This window comes from Aedes aegypti, chromosome 1 (assembly GCF_002204515.2).
Source record: "Aedes aegypti strain LVP_AGWG chromosome 1, AaegL5.0 Primary Assembly, whole genome shotgun sequence".
In the NCBI taxonomy this organism is placed as follows: domain Eukaryota; kingdom Metazoa; phylum Arthropoda; class Insecta; order Diptera; family Culicidae; genus Aedes; species Aedes aegypti.
The window spans coordinates 291,035,743-291,056,454 of NC_035107.1; the positions used below are offsets into that span (position 1 = coordinate 291,035,743).

The window sequence follows — 20,712 nt, forward strand, 5'->3', positions numbered from 1 at the left end:
AACTTTCAACAACTGAAAGGTTAATGAAAATGAGCCTAAATCCATATACAACCTTCTGCAACTATGTTCATTAGGGTATCAACTAGTGAATTTGTCATTCTGGGTGAATTTATCATTGAACACGAACAACTAGTACGTGGAACGAAACAGTGACATAGGGTCAATTTTCAATATATTTAAAACGTATATAACACAGACAAACAGACGTAACACTTAGAACAAATCCCGATCAAAATCATAGTCACGATGACATGTACGCCCAATGCTAAAATCGGTGTGTTTGGCCGATGGACCAACAGATGGCGGTAGTGTGTAAACGTCAAACGCGAACAAAAACGATGCGAGCGCTGCGGGTGGTGGATTGGCCACCTACCATATATTTGAATCGGCCGTTAAAAAGGTTGTCGATGGACATCGGTGAGAGTGTGACGTCTGTTTGTCTGTGTATATAACATACAAACTTCGAATTGAATGCGCCAGCTGGGGGAGCAACCAAATGAGTTGAAATTTTGAGAGGGCATTTTTCTTACCCTAAGGCATATATTTAGGAGGTGCCCCGTCGAGTTTTACAACTTTTTTGTTTAAGGGCCAGTCTAATATTCATGGAGGTAAAATTCTGACAAATTAAAGTGAATCATTTGTATGCGGACATCATCAAATTTCCTTAGCTTTCATTAACTGAATCACATTAATTAATAATCAATAGTTAAATTTTAGCATTATATCAGCGTCAGAAATACATATTTTAATCTAAAGCAGCTGAAATGATGTACATAATTGATGCAATATTTTAGATCAAGTAATCATAGGAGCAATGAAATTCGAGGATTCAAATTCATCATTAGAAAATGAAAATTTCCAATGCATGCTTTTTAAATCTCTCTTGTGCAAAGATGATTTCAGAAGACTGCTACCGTGATGAATCTAAATCCGGACGGCATCAATATCCGGACAATCAATCAATATTCATGAATTTTATGTTGAAAATCCACAATAATCTGATTATACTTTCTCGTATGCTCAAATTTAATCTATTTCATCATTTAACTATAATCTGCAATCTAGTAAGCGTTGCAAAAAATATTAAAAATGAAAACAAATTCAGTTTGGCACTACTCCTGCGACGAAGAAGTTTTAGCTGTTTAGTTTTGGACAGTCTAACCAGTATTGATTCATTCGCGAAAGTGTGGATAAATGTGTGAATAATGTTTAATGTAACGTTTAATAGGTGAAATATGTGATTTTATGTGCATCTTATGTTTTTAAGAGCAAAACAGGTACTGTCCGGCTTTGTGAGCCAGTGTTTCTATGGCCGGACATAGAATGATGATGTCATGTATCTGCAGTGTAAACGAAAATGAATTTGACAAGCATATTTGTAGAAAATTGAAAGTTAAAGCTAAAAATAAATATATTCAGTGATAAGGCAAGAGTTCTGCACAGAAAAACTGATCATAACATAATTATTTCAGTAGTTGTACAACAACATTTTCGAATCAAACCGCAAGCAAGCAAAGGAGGTAAGAAAACCAAATTACATATAAGATTATGTTTTATAGTATATTGTATGGCAAATGCCAGTACTACGTTCTCAGAAAAGTAATTTTCCATAGTGCACAAAGTTGATTGAATGAGTTCCGTTTAGTTTTGATCAATTTCATGAAAGCTGTCCGTCATATTGATTCATGTGTCCGGGTTTAAGGACACGACGTGCTTCAGTATTTTCGAAATTTGCATGCTATTTTTACAATTTTTGCTTAAATATTCGTTCTTTACTTGAAGATGTGACCCTAAACTAATTGTTTGAGAACTACACTATAATTATATAAGACAATAAAATGGTGCAAATAGAGTTGGAACATTGGTCTGCGTTGATGGAAAACAAAGGAAATTTTGTTAGTGGGAAGGATTTAGAAGCTACACAATCTGGATCCACCATGGTAAGGGATGCGATTCATGTAACCACAATTTTAAAATACATTTATGAACATACATTCGCCCCTTAAAAAAACTGTTTTGTCCATATCTCTGGGATTACATGTTTATTTAAAAATCTCTATGGCTGAAAGGCAATGATTTTATCTTACTTAACATTATTTTTCGAATTTTGTTTATTAAATTGTTACTTTGATTGTAACATTTAAAAATAAACTACCCTAAAAAAATATGGAAAATCTTCTCAACAATGGATCGACTAAAATTTCAAACAGGTTTGACATTAGAACCATACATTTTTTTCATAAATTTTGAAAACATCAAAACTTTGGCGTCACTAGAACAGACTTAAAATACGAAAATTTGGTAAAATATTATACCATCTATATTTGCCCCATTATCAATATTCTTTTGAATGATGTAAAGACTTTTGAAATCGGTTGAAAAAAGGCAGAGATTTTGACAAACATAATTTGCACCCATCTCAGGTGAACTCCAACTTTCGCACGATGACTTGAATGACTGCACAGTTTTTGCGAGAAATTATCGTATAAAAAGTTATCAAGAAAAAACTGATTTTTCAGTACCACCCTAACTTTTTTGCTAAAAAAAATCATAACTCGCGAACCATAAGAGATAGAAATTTGGGTTCTTCGGCAAAGTTGCTCCAAATCGGTTGTTCTAAAACATTGTAGAACATTGTGTAGTCCTAAATGCGTCAGCAAAAAAGTTTATGTGCTGATCTCGTAAACCATGAGGGCCACCCTAATTTCACATCTCTGAAAAAAATGTCTGAAAAATATGGAGAAACTTTGCCGAAGACACCATATATCTAAAACTGACGGTTTAGGCGCAATCATTTTTGTCTTCCTAGATATGGCTTTGGGACCAATGTGGACTGTTTGAATGATTCAGGTTTTTCGAAAAAGATGTGTCTACACACGTTTGAAATAGGAACATGAAACGAGCTCGTTACGTTGTTTATTAAAAACCATTGTTTTTATCTTATAAGGAAATAAATTCTATCCCCTTGCAAAAATTTTGAACTGATACGTCAAATAAATTGTAATATGTGTTAACAAAATGTCAATAATAGCCTCATTTAGTTTTATCAAATTAGGATGATAGTGTTGCCTAATAAACACAATATAAGAAAGAATCGTAGTGTTTGAAGTGATACTAATAAAAAATAGAAGTGAAATTGCACATCGTGTTTGAAACAGTTTCGCTAGATCCTGTCGATACAATCATGAATCGTATCCTCCAAAACATCGGGTTTGTCGTCGCATTGATGTTCATTAGGTTGTGATGTTCTTTTGAACCATTAAAAATCTCTTTCTATCTGTTGGCTCAGGAAATCGACCTACCAGACCAAATCACGCGTTTCCACTCTCCTTCGATGATATACATTTTAAAATCCCTGAAACATTGACTCCAGCATCAATCATAAACGAGATCCGATCATTTGATCATTCTTCTCTCACGCAAATGCCACATTTCTGGTAGGTACCTACTCTCTCAGTTTACAACTTCGTCCACCTGCAACGCCAAGCAACGAAACACCTGAATCCAACCAATTGGCCCCCATCCTGCTGGCAGTTGGACGCCCATGCACGATGCTTTCTCGCGATCTCGCCAACATAAGCAACAACAGCCTTTCGCGGAGTTACTCTTTTCCATGCTGATCATGTTTTCCATTTCTCACTGAATGGACTGGTTTTGTAGGAACCTGTACGTATACCTACTTACGTATACGCTAGCACGGTGTGTCTAGAATCGTTTAAGAGAGAGCAAACCTAGATGTATTAAAAAGCCTGTAGTGAATCTTTTTGACAACAGTAGTTAACTTTAGTTAACTAAATTATTTAAGTTATCAAATGATTTCATTCTAACATTATTTTGAAGCTGAGTATACTTATTGATATTTGTCAAAAATGATAAACGGAAGGAATTTAATTTGAAATAAATGTTTGTTTGTAATGAATACATGTTTGTAGGAATAGATTTTGTTTTCAAATTATTATAAATTTAATTTATCTCGATGAAATATTTTCAATTTTACGGAGGAGATGCTAAGATATATCTTCTAAATGCATTCGAATGGTGGGTTCAGAACTAATACCAGTTTTAGGAACACCGTGGCTATGTCTTGCGCTGTCCAAGAGAAGAGAAGGAGAGAACTCCGCTACCGGGCTGGGATCTGTTAATCCAAGAGTCGTCAGCTCAGCGCTGGGATTGCGCAGCTCGGTGTCAGTCTTCAACTCGCAGCGCGTTCGAATGGTCGATCTTTGGACCCGCGGCTTGGATTATTTAGCAGTCTGAAGAAATAGTGTAGAAACCGCGCGACAAGTGGGACAGAGTGAGACACGCGGCGAACGAAACGGAAGAAAAGACGTCCCCTTTGCTCCGGGGTGCGGGAAAAAAGGGTGCCAGTGAGAGCGAGAAAGCAAAACATAAAACATAGCCACACGAGATATTATAACGGGGTCCGAAGGAATTTTCGAATCTTGGAATCAAACTTAAGCGTGTGGGGTGTCAAGTGTGTGTTTGGTGCTCGTGCGGTGATATTTTTTTTTTGAGATATAGTGCATTGTCGATCGGGATCGTGATCCGGATCCAGTGTGGAGTCGGATTTCTGAGGCTGCTGTGCGGTGCAATCTAATGTAAGCGGGTCCATTCATCCCGAATTCAGTATGTTGATTGTTGAATACATGTCTGCCCAGTTGGATTCGCTGGGAATGAGAGTTCAAATGATCGTCGAGTGATCGTGCGCTTATGTGGGGACGTGTCGTTTCAACTTCCTTTGCCTTAATCGTCGTCGAAGGCACTTACGCGTCAGATCTTTCTCTGCGGGATTTGATGTGTGCGAAGGAGAAGATGTGGACTGGACTGGATCGTTGGACGGTGAAATGATGTGGGACAGCATTCCAGAGGACATACTCGGTTGAGTCAGTAGTGTTATGATTCGTTCCACCACTACCAAAGACGATGCCGTCTCAGCAGTGCTATTATATTGTGATTGTGTATACACATACGAGGCGATCGTGACCATAATAACCATCTGAGGGACTATAGAGCCTTGTGGCAGTCAGGTCGCCAACATCGCCGCCATCAACATCAGCATCGGCAGCAGAAACGGCACGATCGACATCTCTGATGCATGGACACTGGATCGTGGGAAGGGCACACTCGTAAACCAATAATACTTAGGGGAGGGTGGGGAGTTTTTGACCGGGTTTTGTTTTCGGGACGTAACTTGCGAAAAAAATAAGCAGATTTTCACATTTTCAACTGGTATGTTTAGGAGGCAATCAAATTGAACAACTAGATCAAATTGAACAAAGAGATTTTGGAATTCTCATCTATCCATGCTGAAAATATGGCGTTTCAAAGAAAGTGTAGAATTAGCAATTTCAAAGTTTATTTAGGAGTTGTTGACCATTACAATAAAAAGTTATCAGTACAAAAGCTAATTTAGAGCAACAACTACGAAGCAACAAGAATAACTCAAGAGTGAAACGAAAATGAATTATTTTTCTTAATCTTGGCGTACACATTAATTTCTAATGAATGTTTTCACTGGAGGCTTGGTACCAGGTCTCTTTTTAGAGACTTGGTCTCTCTTTTAATGCAAGTCTCTAACCAAAATGGTCTGTAAAGTAACTTTTCTCCTTACTCTGCTTGCAGTGTATCCTTCCGTCAAATTTGAAGAGTTTCCAGAAAATCCTTCAGAGATAGTTATTTCTCAAATTTTTCAAGATTTTGTTCTCAGATTCTTGGAGGAAATGGTTCAGAAATTTTGCTAGTAAGTTTCTGATTTCTGATTCTGGTTTACTGATTTCTTTTGACATTGTTTTATACTTTATCACGGAATTTCCTCCAGATATTTTCCAACCAATTCTTCCAGCAATTTACCTATTTATGTTGTTTTAGGAGATTTTCCAAGGATTATCAAAAAAGTTCTCCAACAAAATCCACAAAGGTTTATTCAAGAGTTTTTGAAGAATTCCTACGCCAATTTTTCAGTTATCCTTCCAGACAGTTTCATCCCAACTAACAATTTTAGCGCTATAAGCCAAGATTATTTGCTTTGTGCTGTATAACAGTTGAATTGAAGCAGCTAACGCAGCAAAAAATGAAAGCTGTCAAAAATAGAACGATTAGCGTTAAAACAGCTGTAACGCAAACGTTTTGCAGCCACCAATCTTAGCTGAATAAATTTCGCCAGTTATCGCTTTTGGTGCTTTCAATAAGCTGTAACTCAACACCGTAAAACCGCAACCTAATTATGTGGAATAAAACTCGCCATCGTCAATCCGGCTGCTTCTATACAATATGATTTGTTATGCTGCTCAATATATATTTAAGAAGCGCTTTGTCCTTAGTTATGCTTAGCAGTATGCTGTAAAACAACAACTTGTGGCGCATCTACTCAGCTTGTTGGATGTAAACATTGCGTATGACGTTTCGCACCCTTTTACAGCCTGATGAAGTGGTGTAAGCGCGGCTATGGCATCTTTTACGATCATTATAAAATATTGTGTGAACCGTTTTCGATGTAGAACAAAACGGTGTGTTTTCTTTGCCTTTCGATATAGACTGTGGTGGCAACAAGGACAGCGTCGAGACTTGTGGATGCAGAGATCATGAGTTCGATTCCAAGCGGTGGCAGGTAACGTTGGGAACATTAAATTCAGATACTTATGATATGAACTCCGGAAGCTGTCAAACAGCTTGAAAATAATATTTAATCGATAATACAGCGAAGCTGTATAATAATTATTCAACAGTTGCGAAATGGTTGAGAAAGCGCCTTCCGAAGATGTTACACAGCTACTTGTCGTGTAACTGTCGAGATAGAGCAATGATCGGTATGAATAAGAGCTGCCAACACAGCTTAAAAGTAGCTGAGTAGATTCGCCAGATTTGTTGGTAAAAGGATCGCATAGAAGCTTTCGTTCGTATGTACAGCGCTTTTACTCAGCAAGAAGCCGTATAAAGAGGGCCTAGAGAATGTTTACATTTGCACTAAATGTTAGTTGGGATATCCTCCCTGGAATTGCTGCAAAAACTCCTCCAGGGTATATTCGAGAAAATATAGTATCTCAAATATTTTCGACAAGAAATTTCTCAATATTTTCGACTTGGGATTCCTCTTAGATACCTCCACAAATTTCTCTATGAATTCTAAAGCATTTAATTCAAGAATTGCCCCAGCAATTCATCCAAACTATTTCTCGAATAAAACCTTCATGGATTCTTCAAAAATTCAGTCCTTAACTGAAGTATTAGCATAGAGAAACAGACGTCACACTCTCAATGCTGTCCATCGATCAACTTTTTAACGATCGATTCGAATATATGGTAGGTGGTCAATCGACCACCCGCAGCGCTCGCGTCGTTTTTGTTCGTGTTTGATGTTTACACACTAGCGCCACCTGTTGGTCCATCGGCCACCTACAGTGTTTTTAGTATTGGGCGTACATGTTTTCGCGACTATGATTTTGATCGCGATTTGTTCTAAGTGTTACGTCTGTTTTTCTGTGGTATTAGTATTAGCTTGTGACAATTCCTACACAATTTTTTTAAGGGAATTCATTCGATAATTTTCGAAGAATTTGCATTTTTTTAGGAAGGAGTCTTTGATTTCTTTTAGAGAACCTTAATCAATAGATAACGTTAATCAAGGGTTACTTTAGAACATAATTAAGTTTTGTAAGTTGTTAATTTGGGATTTCCTTCTGAAAGGCCTACCTGATTTAAAAAACAACAATTCTCAATAATTTCTGATGAAAATCATTGTAATTTTTTTGGAGACATCCCTGAAAAAATGACGGAAAAAATATTTGAAGACCTCCTTGGAAAATTTTTCAAAGAATTTTTGGAACAATACCTAAGGGAATTCTTCGAGAATTTTTTGATTAAGAGCTTTAAGAAATTCTGAAAAAACGTTGCAGGAAATCCTACACAATCCCCGGAGATAATACTGATTGACTTCAAGAAGATATTTAAAGCTTAAATCTTAGGGGAAGCTTTAGAGAAAATTTTGGTAAATGATGGTTAAATTCCTCGAGGACCTGAGAAAATTTAGAAAATCTCTGCAAGAATCTTTTAAGGAATTCCTAATGGAATCTCTGAGATAACTTCTGAAGTTATGCTTAGAATTAATCCTGGAGTACTTCAAGCAGATATTCAAAGCAAATATCTTGGAGGAAGTTATAGAAAAAACGATGGTAGAATTATTGGATAAAATCGTCGAGGACTTAGAACTTTTTTGGATAATTTCTGTAAGAATCTTTGGAGGAATTCCTGATGGAATCTTGAGGTGTCTCCTGAAGTTATCGTTATACACGGAGAAAAAATATTTTGTGTTTAGATTACTATCCTGTATGAACACCATATTTTGTTCTTCGTGTAGTATCGTTTTGGAGAAATTCCTTAAAAATATATGAAGAAAACTTTGAGAAGTAAAAAAATACATACACAAATACGAGCTGTGATGCTTGTCGTGATTTTATGAGGAATTCCCAAAAATATACCTTTAAAATATTCTTTGAGAAATGTCTTGTAAGATTCTCTGAGAAATAAACATCTTATCTCATTGTTCCTGTTAGATCTTTTTTAATTTGTTCTCTTGGTGCCTATTTTATCTCTTTTTGTTTCCTGTTTGGCCGTTTTCCCTCAAAGTTTCCTATTCAAAATTTCCTATTTCCAAAACACTAAGCCGCTATCAGCCCTGTAACAGCTTTAATCTGAAAATTTTGCCAAGATGTCAGATATCATATGTAAATACTTGATTCGAGTAAAGACTTGGCGGTCAAGATTTATGTTCGATTTTGCTTCATAGCTGCGCGTTCACTAAAAAGTTAACCAAACAAGTTTTAACGCTGAGTGTTTTAGAAATAAATCGAAGAAGTGCATTGTGTACAGAATGCAATAAAAATTTAGTTGAAAGTTGATCGAAACTAATTTGAAAGTTAGTCAAAATAAGTCAAGAGTTAATTAATAGAAATTAAAGTATAATTTACGTTGATATTGTGTCAAGAGTGAATCAAATTTGAGTTGAGAACATAAATAAGAAAAATTTCTATCGAAATTTAGTTAACAGTGAATCGAGTGTGACCAAGACCAGAGTAAGTCAAGAGAACCGAGAGTTAGTCGAAGAAAATAAAGGATGAAAAAAAAGTCAGCAAGAGAAAAATTCTTGAGTAAATCCAAAATAATTCGAGAGTTGATCAAAAATAAAAAGAGTATAGATCAAAAGTTATTTGAGGGTAAATACAGTGTTGGGAAAACAAATAGAGTGATAACTACCGGAAAACTAAACATTTCATATACTTTGCAATTGGATTAAATGAACAAATGGATGCGAAATTTGCGAAAAAGTTACTCGTCTTCTCGGTGAGAATCCAACTCATGACTCCCTGTTCACTAGATAGGGTGCGTAACCTCTACACCACGAGAGGACTCATGGACGTAGAAGTTAGTCTGAATTCGATTTCAGCTCAATAATCACATGATTGTCTTTCACAAAGCGCACCTCTCTCGGAAGAATTAAATGCCCATCCAAACACAATACTTTCTATTGTATATAAATAGTGTGGGAAAAAACTTATATTCTCACTCCAGTCCACTTTTTGGATTGCATTTAGGTCCCATAACAACTGTGCAAAATTTCAGCTCGATCGAAGAAACTATATTTTAGCGCCAGCCATGCAAAGTTTGTATGGGATTAGTAAATCATTGTAAAAATTTGTATGGGATTTACTATGGGAAAACTTAGAAAAAATCGTCAGAGGTCGCCCATTGCCCTCTATAAAAATTCTTAACACATATCTCAATAGGTATTTTTACAACGAAGAATATTGTCGAAGACCGCGAAACAATATGGCACTTGTGAAAAAAGTTATTCAATAAAAACCTGTTGACAAGGTGACGTTGATTAACACGTAAAATATAACAATAATGTCAAAATCTAGCAAAATTTCCGAATAGTCTATGCTTAATAACTTTTTACACAAGCATTGGATTGCTTTGCGGTCTTTGGCAATGTTGTTCATCATAGAAATACCTATCGAGAATTTTTATAGAGGATAATGAACGACCTCTGGCGATTTTTCTTTGCAAAAGTAAGTTTTCCCATAGTAAATCCCATACAAATTTTGAATGCCTGGCGCTAAAATACAGTTTCTCTGATCGAGCTGAAATTGTGCAAAGTTGTTATGGGACCTGAATGCAATCCAAAGAGTGGACGGGAACGAGAATCTAAATTTTGCATGTAACCGTGTCCCAGGCTACTATGCAATGCCTAGCCCGAGAGCGCATTATTTATTAGGTATAGGCCTTTTCACGTGACGTTTCAAATCAGCTGATCGGGAAGCTCTTTGACAGTTCTTTAATGAAAACTATGGGCTAGTGGATGCAACGGTCCTCCACACAAATGTCACAAACAAAGTGAGCTCTCATCATAAGTAGTGTTTGGCTTGAATTCTCGAAAACTTTTTCGAATCGAAGTAACTAACTTTTACACGGTGTGGATGGAGAAAAAGGGAGGAATTAAACCCTTATTTCTAAATGTGTTTTAAAATAAATCTACATATTGATTTTTTTTTCTTTACGTATATCTTGAAAACTTTACATGCAAGAAGAACGCGTCCAAAAATTATGATTTGCTATCAATTTCCCACAAAAACCTAATGACAAAATGATACACCGTTACTTACGACGTTTTTGTACCAGTGTAAGATTGGCTCAAGAGTGTTATGTTATTATTATTATTATTATTATTATTATTATTATTATTATTATTATTATAGAGTTTTGGCACTTCTCAGCAAAAGATGCTGGAAACTTTCACCTACCCCGGGCATTCTGTATGCCAAAGGGGATTAGGCTCTGTGCATCTCATTTATCGGTTTACTTATCCTAATGAGTCTGCTTCTCAGTTATGGTGGTTCAGGAACCGTCTGACTATGCTGCAGGTTCCAAGAATCACCGCTTTTTGGATGCTGTGTAGGTCCTTCTTCAATTCCAGCTCGTCTAGGGACCTTAGGAGAGATTTCGGGACAATTCCGGTTGCTGAGAGGACTACCGGAACTATACGGACGTCCTCTAGGTGCCACATCTGCTTCAACTCCTCCGCCAAGTCGTGGTACTTCGCTATCTTGTTAGAGAACGTTGATTGGACATTGTGGTCCAGCGGTACAGCGATGTCGATAAGTGTAACTCGTTTCATCCTTTTGTCGTAGACTACAATGTCGGGGCGGTTGGCACGGATGAGGACGTCCGTTATGATCTCGCGATCCCAGTACAGCTTTATGCAACTATTTTCCAGAACCGGGTCAGGCAGGTACTTGTAGTAGGGCACAAATCGATCCACCAAGTTGTGCTTAAGGGCAAGCTGTTGATGCACAATCTTGGCAACTTCGTTGTGACGATCGAGGTAGGCTGATCCAGCTAGTACTGAACAGCCGGCAACGACATGCTCGATAGTCTCCCCTACTGAATTGCACTTCCTACAGCGGTCCTCCTCGTCTTCGTGCAATATGTAGTGCCGATAGTTCTTCGTCGGAATTACCCGGTCCTGGATGGCTACCATGAAACCTTCTGTTTCTGAGAAGAGGTCACCCCGCACCAGCCACGTGTTTGCCGCCACCTTATCGATGTGCTCGAGCTCCAGTTGATGGGGGTGCATTCCATGCAACTCCTTCTGCTTCCACATTGCGATCATCTCATCGACGGTTTTGATGTCGCAGTTCAGCTGGTAATCCTCCTGCGCCAGATGCAGGGCGCTGAAGCCGTGGTCAGCTTCGCATACAGTGCGGTAAATTTCGTGGCGGTTCTGGCTTTCTACGAAATATGCCCGCAGCTGCTGGATCTGGGAGACACATAGTGCCTGGATATCGGTGACGCCTCTTCCTCCTGCTGCACGTGGCAGGGTGACTCTCTCAATGGACGATTTTGGATGGCGCATTCGGTGCTTGGTGAACGCCACTCGTACTGCCCGTTCTATCGCCTCCAAGTCAGTCTTGGTCCACTTTACCACCCCGAAACTATACGTCAACAGGGGCACAGCAAACGTGTTGATCGCCTTCACCTTGTTGCCGGCAGACAGAAAGCTCTTCAGAATACAGTTGACACGTGACAAAAACTTTTCCTGCAGCTCCTTCTTGATCATCGTGTGGCAAATACCTCTAAGTTGCAGGAATCCAAGGTATTTATACGTTTCGCCTTCAACCATATTCCGAATCTCCTCCTGCTCGTTGACGCGGAAACAGCTGGCATCCATAACTTGACCCCGACGTAGATGAATTGACCTGCATTTGTCAATACCAAACTCCATCCGGATGTCGTTACTGAATGTCGTAACTAGCTGCAACAGCTGATGCAGCCTCTGCACTGATTCCGCAAATAGCTTCAGGTCGTCCATATAGAAGGTGTGGGTAACTTTTGTGCTCCTTTCCCCACTTTTCAGTTGGTAGCCATAGTTGCATTGGTTAAGTGCTTTGCTGAGGGGATTCATGGCCAGGCAAAACCACAGCGGACTAAAGGTATCGCCTTGAAAAATCCCCCTCCTGATGCTGAGAGTCCTGGACCGTAACACAGCTGTACCGTCGGTAATGTGTAGGGATGTGCTCCACATCCCCATCGCGTGTTGCATCAGCCTGATGACGTTCCCGTCTACCTTATACAACTGCAGTACTTTGAGAAGGTACGAGTGCGGTACTGAGTCGTATGCCTTTTTGTAGTCGATGTACGCCATACTCAGGTTCCTTTGCTTTTGAGTAGCTTGCCCTACAATGACTGCATCTACGATGACCTGATCTTTGCAGCCTTGCGTGTTTCTGCGACACCCTTTCTGTTCCTCGGTCATCACGTTGTTGGCGTCGCAATGGGCTTGCACCCTCCTCGCTATTACCGACGATAGCACTTTATACAGACTTGAAAGGCACGTTATTGGTCTGTACTTCGCTGGGTCAGCTGTGTGTTGGTCCTTTGGCAGAAGAAATGTGACACCTCTGGTGATGAATTCCGGTAGCTGCGTGGGGTCTCATAGTACCGTATTGAAGCCGTATCCGCCCATGGATCGTTGTGAGTTTTTTATACCAAAAATTGTGCGTGCACAAAATCAGGTCCTGGTGCAGCCCAATTCCTGGTATACCGGGTAGCTTCACGTATATCCTGAGCGATTACCACGACCGCGGTCATGTCTCCAATTCCATCACATTGTCTCTCTTCTTCTGCTAATCACATCCCATCGCCGTTGTGTTCGGTGGGGTTCTCCCATAAATTGGCCCAAAATTGTGTAACGTCGCCAATCTCTGGAAGTCCCTCGCCAAAGTCGACCTTGTCATTTCGGATGCGGTTGTAGAACTCCCTCTCGTTTATGTTGAACATCCGGTTTTGTTCCTTCCGCTTCGAACATTCTCCATAACGTCGCAATCGTTTCGCAAGAGCACTCAACCGCTGTACATGGGTGTCGAGGATCTCAGTAATGTCGACTTCTCTGAGATCTCGGAGCTCTGCGGGCCTAACAATTTCAGCAACATGACGAACCAGCCTCGTTGATCGATTCCCCTGCTTGTACTGTGTTAATCGACCAACCTTTGATCGCAGTGTTGCGATTCGGCTCTCAAGGCGTCGCATCCATACGGGTTTCTGTGCGTTGGGGCGAGTGCCATCTTCTCCTTGCGGGCGCGTTCGCAATCCCAACGTCTTAACTACAGCTATTGCAGCTGAATACACGATAAACTGCAGATCCTCAAGGTTCTCCACGGCTTCCAAGTACTGTGGCAAAATATCCTGATTTAAGATGCTTACTGCACTCGTCAGCCGGTAGCTTTGGTATCCGATGCCGGGACATGGGGTCTGTCCCACGGAACTGCGTAACTGCTGTGCCCATATGGAGTGCTAGTTTGTCTCGTAATTGCTGTCGTTGCATATCCGCTGTCGGTCCTGGAGCAGTGGGTGCAGGTGAATCACGACTCTCACTCGTGATCGGTGCATCCAGCCCAACAGAACTCCTTCTCGACGTATCGCTCGATCTTGTCCCCTCCTCTCCAATTTCCCTCTGCACTTCCAGCTTGATGTACTCCACTTCTGCAGCGGTGAGCATATTATGAGACATAAGCGAGGAAATCGCTCGTTGAACATCTCCAGCATCCCTGATCTGCCAGACATGTCCGTCTCCATCCTTGTGCAGACATAGTAGCAGTGAATCACATACATATTCATCTCCCTCGTCCACATGATCCGCTGCCGTCGGCCGCCTGCCAACGTGAGTGACTGACGTCTATCAGCCACAGCAACATCGGTAGGTGCAGCATGGCCTTGGTGATTTCTGCTGCTGCCGTTTCTGTTTCGCGTTCGCGGTACGGGCTGTGCCCGTTGACTGGAAGGCCGCTCTTGCACATTATCCTCTTCCAGCCGCTGGCCGCTCGCTCTGTCCCCCGTCCCAGGACCAGCTCCAGTAGGGGCTCCCTCCTCGGGCGATCGCATTCTTCTATTACTCATTGATCGTGTCTCCATTGCTGGGTTTGCTTTCATTCCCGGAAGCTACGGGTTCTGCATTGGCATTTCCTCCAATTACAGTGCTTAATAGCTTGATTCAAGCGCCGCTGCTCGCCGAGGGTGGTTTTACATGGACGCCCAGGATATTTTACCTCAAGCTCCCATCTACTCAAGATGGTGGTTTTTCATGGACGCCCAAGAGTTATGTTGCCTGAGCTCCCACCTATTTATTATTATTATTATTATTATTATTATTATTATTATTATTATTATTATTATTATTATTATTATTATTATTATTATTATTATTATTATTATTATTATTATTATTATTATTATTATTATTATTGTTATTATTATTATTATTGATAATATTATTAGCTTTATTAGGGAGAATTTCAGCCCGAGGCTGGTTCATCTCCATAACAGTATTATGTTTTGATTCGTGGTTATTTTACTTTGTCTCTCCATATAAAAGAGCGAAGAAAGTAGTAGTTAGGTTGCGAAAGTTGAAAATTTTGCTTACGTCGTTCTATAATTTCGAATATTAAACGTCATAAAAGTGGAATTTGAAGTGGCCAGCAAGACGAAACTGAAGATCGTCTTACCAGTCTAGGATCATTTGAAGTTGGAAATTTTCTCGACTTCCAAGGGAATAGAGTATCTTCATACCTGCCACATGACATGAACATGCAAGCTCTAAATTAATAACTGTGGAAGTGCTCATAAGAATACTAAGCTAAGAAGCAGGCTCTGTCCCAGTTGGAACATAACGCCACAAAGAAAAAGAAAAGTTAACCCGTATAGGCCTGAGTGAAAGCAAAAATACTAAAACCCTTACCACTCAGCGAATAATTAACGGATTCAAATAAGTTTTTGTCAGTATACTGGCCCACATATCTATTTTCTAGAAGTGGCCAGACGAACTCGGAAATACTCCTGTAGCCGGAGCTATTGCGGTGGATTACTGGGTCAAGTCGGGTAAAATAAGGTGATTTTTTGGTACATGCAAAGTTATCTTTATTTATTTCCAATGGCAATCATTTTAATTTGCATAAATCATTAAGATCTGATTTTCAACATTGAAAATTAATAGTTCTGAACCATTTAGAGTGTACCAGATGTGGTCACTCGGACTTGATGCCCTGAAGAACCGGCTCTAGATTTGTTAGGTACTAAACCGTTTCAAATTTCTAAAAGTATATATCGAACATAAAAGTTTACTAAAATGCATTCCCATAAGCTTGGCACAGATGTTAAGATAAAAATTGTGCACTTTATCAATAATTTGAGGCATCCCGGAGACCCGAAAATGGTCATTTGTAGGATCAACCAAATGCAGTTAACATAATTATTCACTCTTTAATGAATGTTCGAATCCTCTGAGCAGAATCTCAAATAGAGAAACTTTAAAGTAGATGGAGAACCGTGTACCTTTTAATTCCGCTCCTAAATGCTTATCTTTGACAGATACGCGTATTTCGACTACCACTTGCAGTCTTCTTCAGTGTCAGTTACTCGTATCCACTGGATACGAGTAACTGACACTGAAGAAGACTGCAAGTGGTAGTCGAAATACGCGTATCTGTCAAAGATAAGCATTTAGGAGCGGAATTAAAAGGTACACGGTTCTCCATCTACTTTAAAGTTTCTCTATAATTATTCAATTTAATCGATTATCAGAAGGTTTACGCTGATGCGTTTTTCTTAAAACTCCTCGATACAGTGGCCACATTATAACCGATTCTGGAAATTATCTGTGACTTAAAATTTGCCTACCTCCAGGGGCACAGAAGCACAGAACTCTTGTCACCCGACCTGACCCAGTGATCCACCGCAATAACTCCGGCCACATGAACATTCCCGATATCCTTTTACCACATTTAGAAACTAGATATGTGTACGAGTATACTGACAAAAAATCATTGAAACCCGTAAGGATTCGCTGAGCGGTGAGACTTTTAGTAATTTTTCTTTTTCTCAGGCTTATACGGGTTAAAATCGAGTTGGTTCAGAGTGGAACGTTTCAGATAATATCGAACTGGTCATCAACTCCCCACCATCCCCTACGTTGTATGGTCCTTAGAAGGAATTTTTTAGGCTTTTAGTCGAAGTGAGAGGGCCACTTACTACAGCTGCGATGGAATTCTACGGCCAACATCAGCTGGATATGTGTATATGATTCAGTTGTGGGTAGAATTATGCTTCTCGTGGTGCTCTGGCAAATGAATGAAACATGAGGTACGGCTGCAAGCATGGCCAAGAATTTGTGCCTCATATTTGTGCATTCAATTATATGTAGGTACCACTGAGTGTGGCGCGGTTGCAGACCCGTGTGAACTGGATCATGCTCACTGGTGGCGGTTCTGATTCGAACTGATCAGTTGTGTACACTTCCTACGTCGTCAATGTCGATGTCGTTATGACAGCTAATATGGGTGCACGGGTTTGTGGGGTAATGACTTCGCGAAGGTTGGGTTCTTCGGGTGGCAGAATGTTCTATCAAAGCTTGGAATGATAGCATGTTTCGTGCAATCTATGTTTGGTTGCTCATAATAAAGGTAAACTAAGAAAAACAAATTTGATGCTTCTATGAACATGAAACTTCTACTTCTTGGTATTTACGTGACGTAAATTACGTCCTCACCTTGGACAGAGCCTGCTTCTCAGTTTTGTGTTCAATGAGCATTCCTAAAATTAGTAAATTAGAGCATTCCTACAATTATTAACTGAGAGCTGTCTTTGGCAAAGTTGCCATTTTTTGCATGTGTATATCGTGTTTTTTTTTTCTTCTAAGCAATGGGGGGATAATCTGCTCAACAGACGCCGTGTGGGGTTAGGGACCATTTACTACATGCAAGCAGTAAACAGGACTACACCCCCGACCCACTAAACCATTTCCATTGCCGCCAAACCCTTCGTCTCTCCGGGACCACCAAGAAGGCATTGCTTCGGAGACAAGTACGATGATACACTATGCCTAGGGAAATCAAGAAAACTTCCATAACGAAAAGATCCTGGACCTACCGGGAATCGATTCTAGACACCTTCAGCATGGCTTTGCTTTGTGGCCGCGGACTCTAACCACTCGCCCGGAAAGCCCCTTAATATTATGTAGTATCCTTCCATATTCTATATACACGTTTTTGTATATTACCGTAGTATTTACATTAACTAGAAACACTAAACTGATGCAAATTATTGAAAGAATACTCTTCTTTACTTAAACACTGCTAATTATGGTAAACATCATACCTCCGAGTTTGAAATGTTTTAGAAGAAGTTGGGCTGAACACAAGCTATATGAATTTACTTTGAGAAAGGCTAACATGTATTTTACTGAAAATTACAAAATCTCTTTCCTAAGAAAGATCATATTTTGATTAGGCACCAGGATAATATATTATTCATAACTAAAAGTGGATCTTCATCAATTGTAAAAATGGCGCCAAGAATTGATCAAAATTATTCATGCTACCATTCTCTACTTCGAAAAGGCATTTTTGTTCTGATAGTTTTTGATAGAGGGCTGAACACAAAAGATTGGCGTTTTCCATAGTAATCTCCTTCATATGGCGTGTGCACAGTCAAATTTCTTCCAAATCACTTCAAATTTTGGGAGAATGATTTTCTTCATTATTTTTTTTTTTTTTATCTTTATTAACGAGATTTTTAGCCCTGGGCCTAGTTCATCTCGGGACCAACGGCTTTACTTCCCTTCCGAAGGAAGTCGTCACTGAAATTTGTAGTGACTATATCGGGGATGGGATTCGATCCCAGGTCCTCGGCGTGAGAGGCGTGTGCTCTAACCACTACACCAGGTCCGTCCCCCTTCTTCATTATTGACACCGTTTAAGCACAGGGGAGCAAAAATTTCAGAATTTGCATCACTCTACTGTCCATATACCACGTGGACAACTTTGAGGGTGCGAAGATGAATCTTGCAATATCTGTTGCAAGAATAGTTAGTTAATAGAGACGAATAGTCTGGAAGAAATACTTTATGAATTACTAGATAAATTCTTGTAGATATCCTTAGCTGTGTTCTTCTATAAATAAGTAATTTCTAAATGAAACGCTAGATTATTTCCTTGTGCAATCCTGACGTCCCCTAGAGTAAATTGAAGCGGAGGTTGGGTGATTTCCTGAAATCATATACGGAGTTATTTCTGATATTGTTCCATATGACATTCAAGATTGAACACTGCCTCGGAGTTATTCCAAGACGAATCCCCACAAGAGTTCGCAGAGACATTTTTGAAATAATATCCTATGTTTTGGGCTATTTTTATAGAAACTACAAAAGATAACAAAAAAATCCTCGGTTATCCTGAATCCATGTCAATTTTTGAGATGTCCTAACAAATCTTTCAAAATTATTCTTAGAGACATTTTTGGAAAAAAAATAAATAAAAATAAAGGAATTCATGTTTTAGCATGAACCACTGGATGAATACATCTTTACAAACATCTAGGTGGAATCTGAGAAACCATTCATGGAGAAATGTTGAGTTATAACAAGAAAACAACTTCTGATGCAATTCTTAAGGAAATTTTCGAAGTCATACACGAATTCAAGGAGAAATGCTTGGCTGAATGTTTTAGAGAATCCTCACAGCAATACTTGAAGGTAGTAGAACTCAGTACAAGATCCTTGGAAAATTCATAGTATGACTTTTGTAAAAATCCTCGAAGGAAGTCCTGATGAAAATTAAAAGCAAATATTGGAATTCCTGAAGGAACATCTTGAAAATTCCTTAATAAATAGTTGTCACAAACATATAACGAAGTACTTCAAGAATTTTATTACCAGCTTCAGTATAATGGTTTCTGACCATAGGCGAGTTCATCCAGTAGCGTAGCTAGGATATTTAGGACCCGGTGTGGAGGTAAATTCAGAGGCCTCTGAAAAAAGGGATGTGTGCCAATTGACAAGTTAATTAAACGAAATAATATTATATTTTTAATGAAAATTAATATCTGGGATTGACAATAATGGATCATAAGAACATCTATTCTTGAATGTTTTGAACGTTCTATTTAGTAACCAAATGGTCAATTATTGAAGAGTAATATGCCGATACGACCACTTCAGTGCTCTCTAGTGGCCAAAAAAAAAACTTAAGAGCCCTCATGCCTGAAAAATGCGACCAAAAAGAGACTTAACAGGAAATACGTTTCAATAAGGAATGCTTCAGTAATCTGACCAGACAACTAACAATAGATATCTTTGGGGTTTGATAATTTTCTCAAGAAATTCCAGCAGAATATAATTCCGCAGAATCATAAGGTGTTCTGTAGCTTAGTTGGTTAAAGCGCCGGTCTAGCGTACACGGAGTCGTGTGTTCGAGTCTGACTAGAACGCATTTTTTTTTCGCAAATTCATGTCTCAATTTGTCAAACAAAAAACACACTGTGTCTTCTGATTACAAGTTTCTAAAAGTTTCAGAGTACATTGAACGATTGTTTCACAGTATTCCCAAGGAATTCCTTCAGGAATTTATTCGTGATATCACATATAACAGACGTTTAAGTCCGATTGTAAAACTGTGTAAGGGCCGATTTCTTCACCTTCGCTTAAGCCGTAAACCACGTTTACCCATACGATTAAACCAGGTTTAAGGCCTAGGCGGTGGTCAAGAAACTGCTTATAAGACAATTAACGGTCATTTTAAAACAACACAAGTAGCAACATCGTGGTGGCGCTGTTATCGCTAGGTTTCCATGACGATGATAGTGGTGAATATGAAATATTTCAAGACACTGATATTCACCACTGTTTGACGCAATACGCTGTGTGGCGGCGCTAGTGATTTCAACGCGTTTCAGTTTGAATATTAACCCAGGTTTTCGCAAGATTTTTGTTCAAGCATAAACATCTGTTATTTGTGGTGATAGGGTAACCAATATAATTTGGACCCCTATATATTTTGGACCCCCTTGGCCATTTTCCTGCAAATTTCCCAGTTTAAAACGAAAGACCAACTCTGCTGCTATTTAGGAAGATAGGACTATTCCGCACTTGCATCAACCGTTTGTACAAAGAAAATGTTTTTATTTTATATGAAATTAATTTAATTTAATCGGTGCATCCATGCAACCGTTACACAACGTTACACACAGAAATTGAAGCTGTCAAGAAAGTTTCAAATGTAAACAAAAACGTTTTTCAAATTTCTGGACAAAAATCGTAGAATTTCTTCGGTTTCCCATTGTCGATCGATTGATTAGACTATGGGCAAGCATATTATACATACAGTGTCATGG

General features: G+C 39.2%; 1 protein-coding gene across 1 annotated transcript in view; it reads left to right on the plus strand.

Moving 5' to 3' along the window:
- The first annotated feature begins 4,183 nt into the window (after positions 1 to 4,183).
- The window catches only part of LOC5577652 (protein artichoke), a 95,988-nt gene continuing 79,459 nt past the window's right edge, over positions 4,184 to 20,712 (plus strand). Inside the window, exon 1 of the mRNA XM_001656600.2 lies at positions 4,184 to 4,598. The gene's annotated coding sequence lies outside the window, so the exon portion shown is untranslated. The remainder of the gene's footprint in view (positions 4,599 to 20,712) is intronic.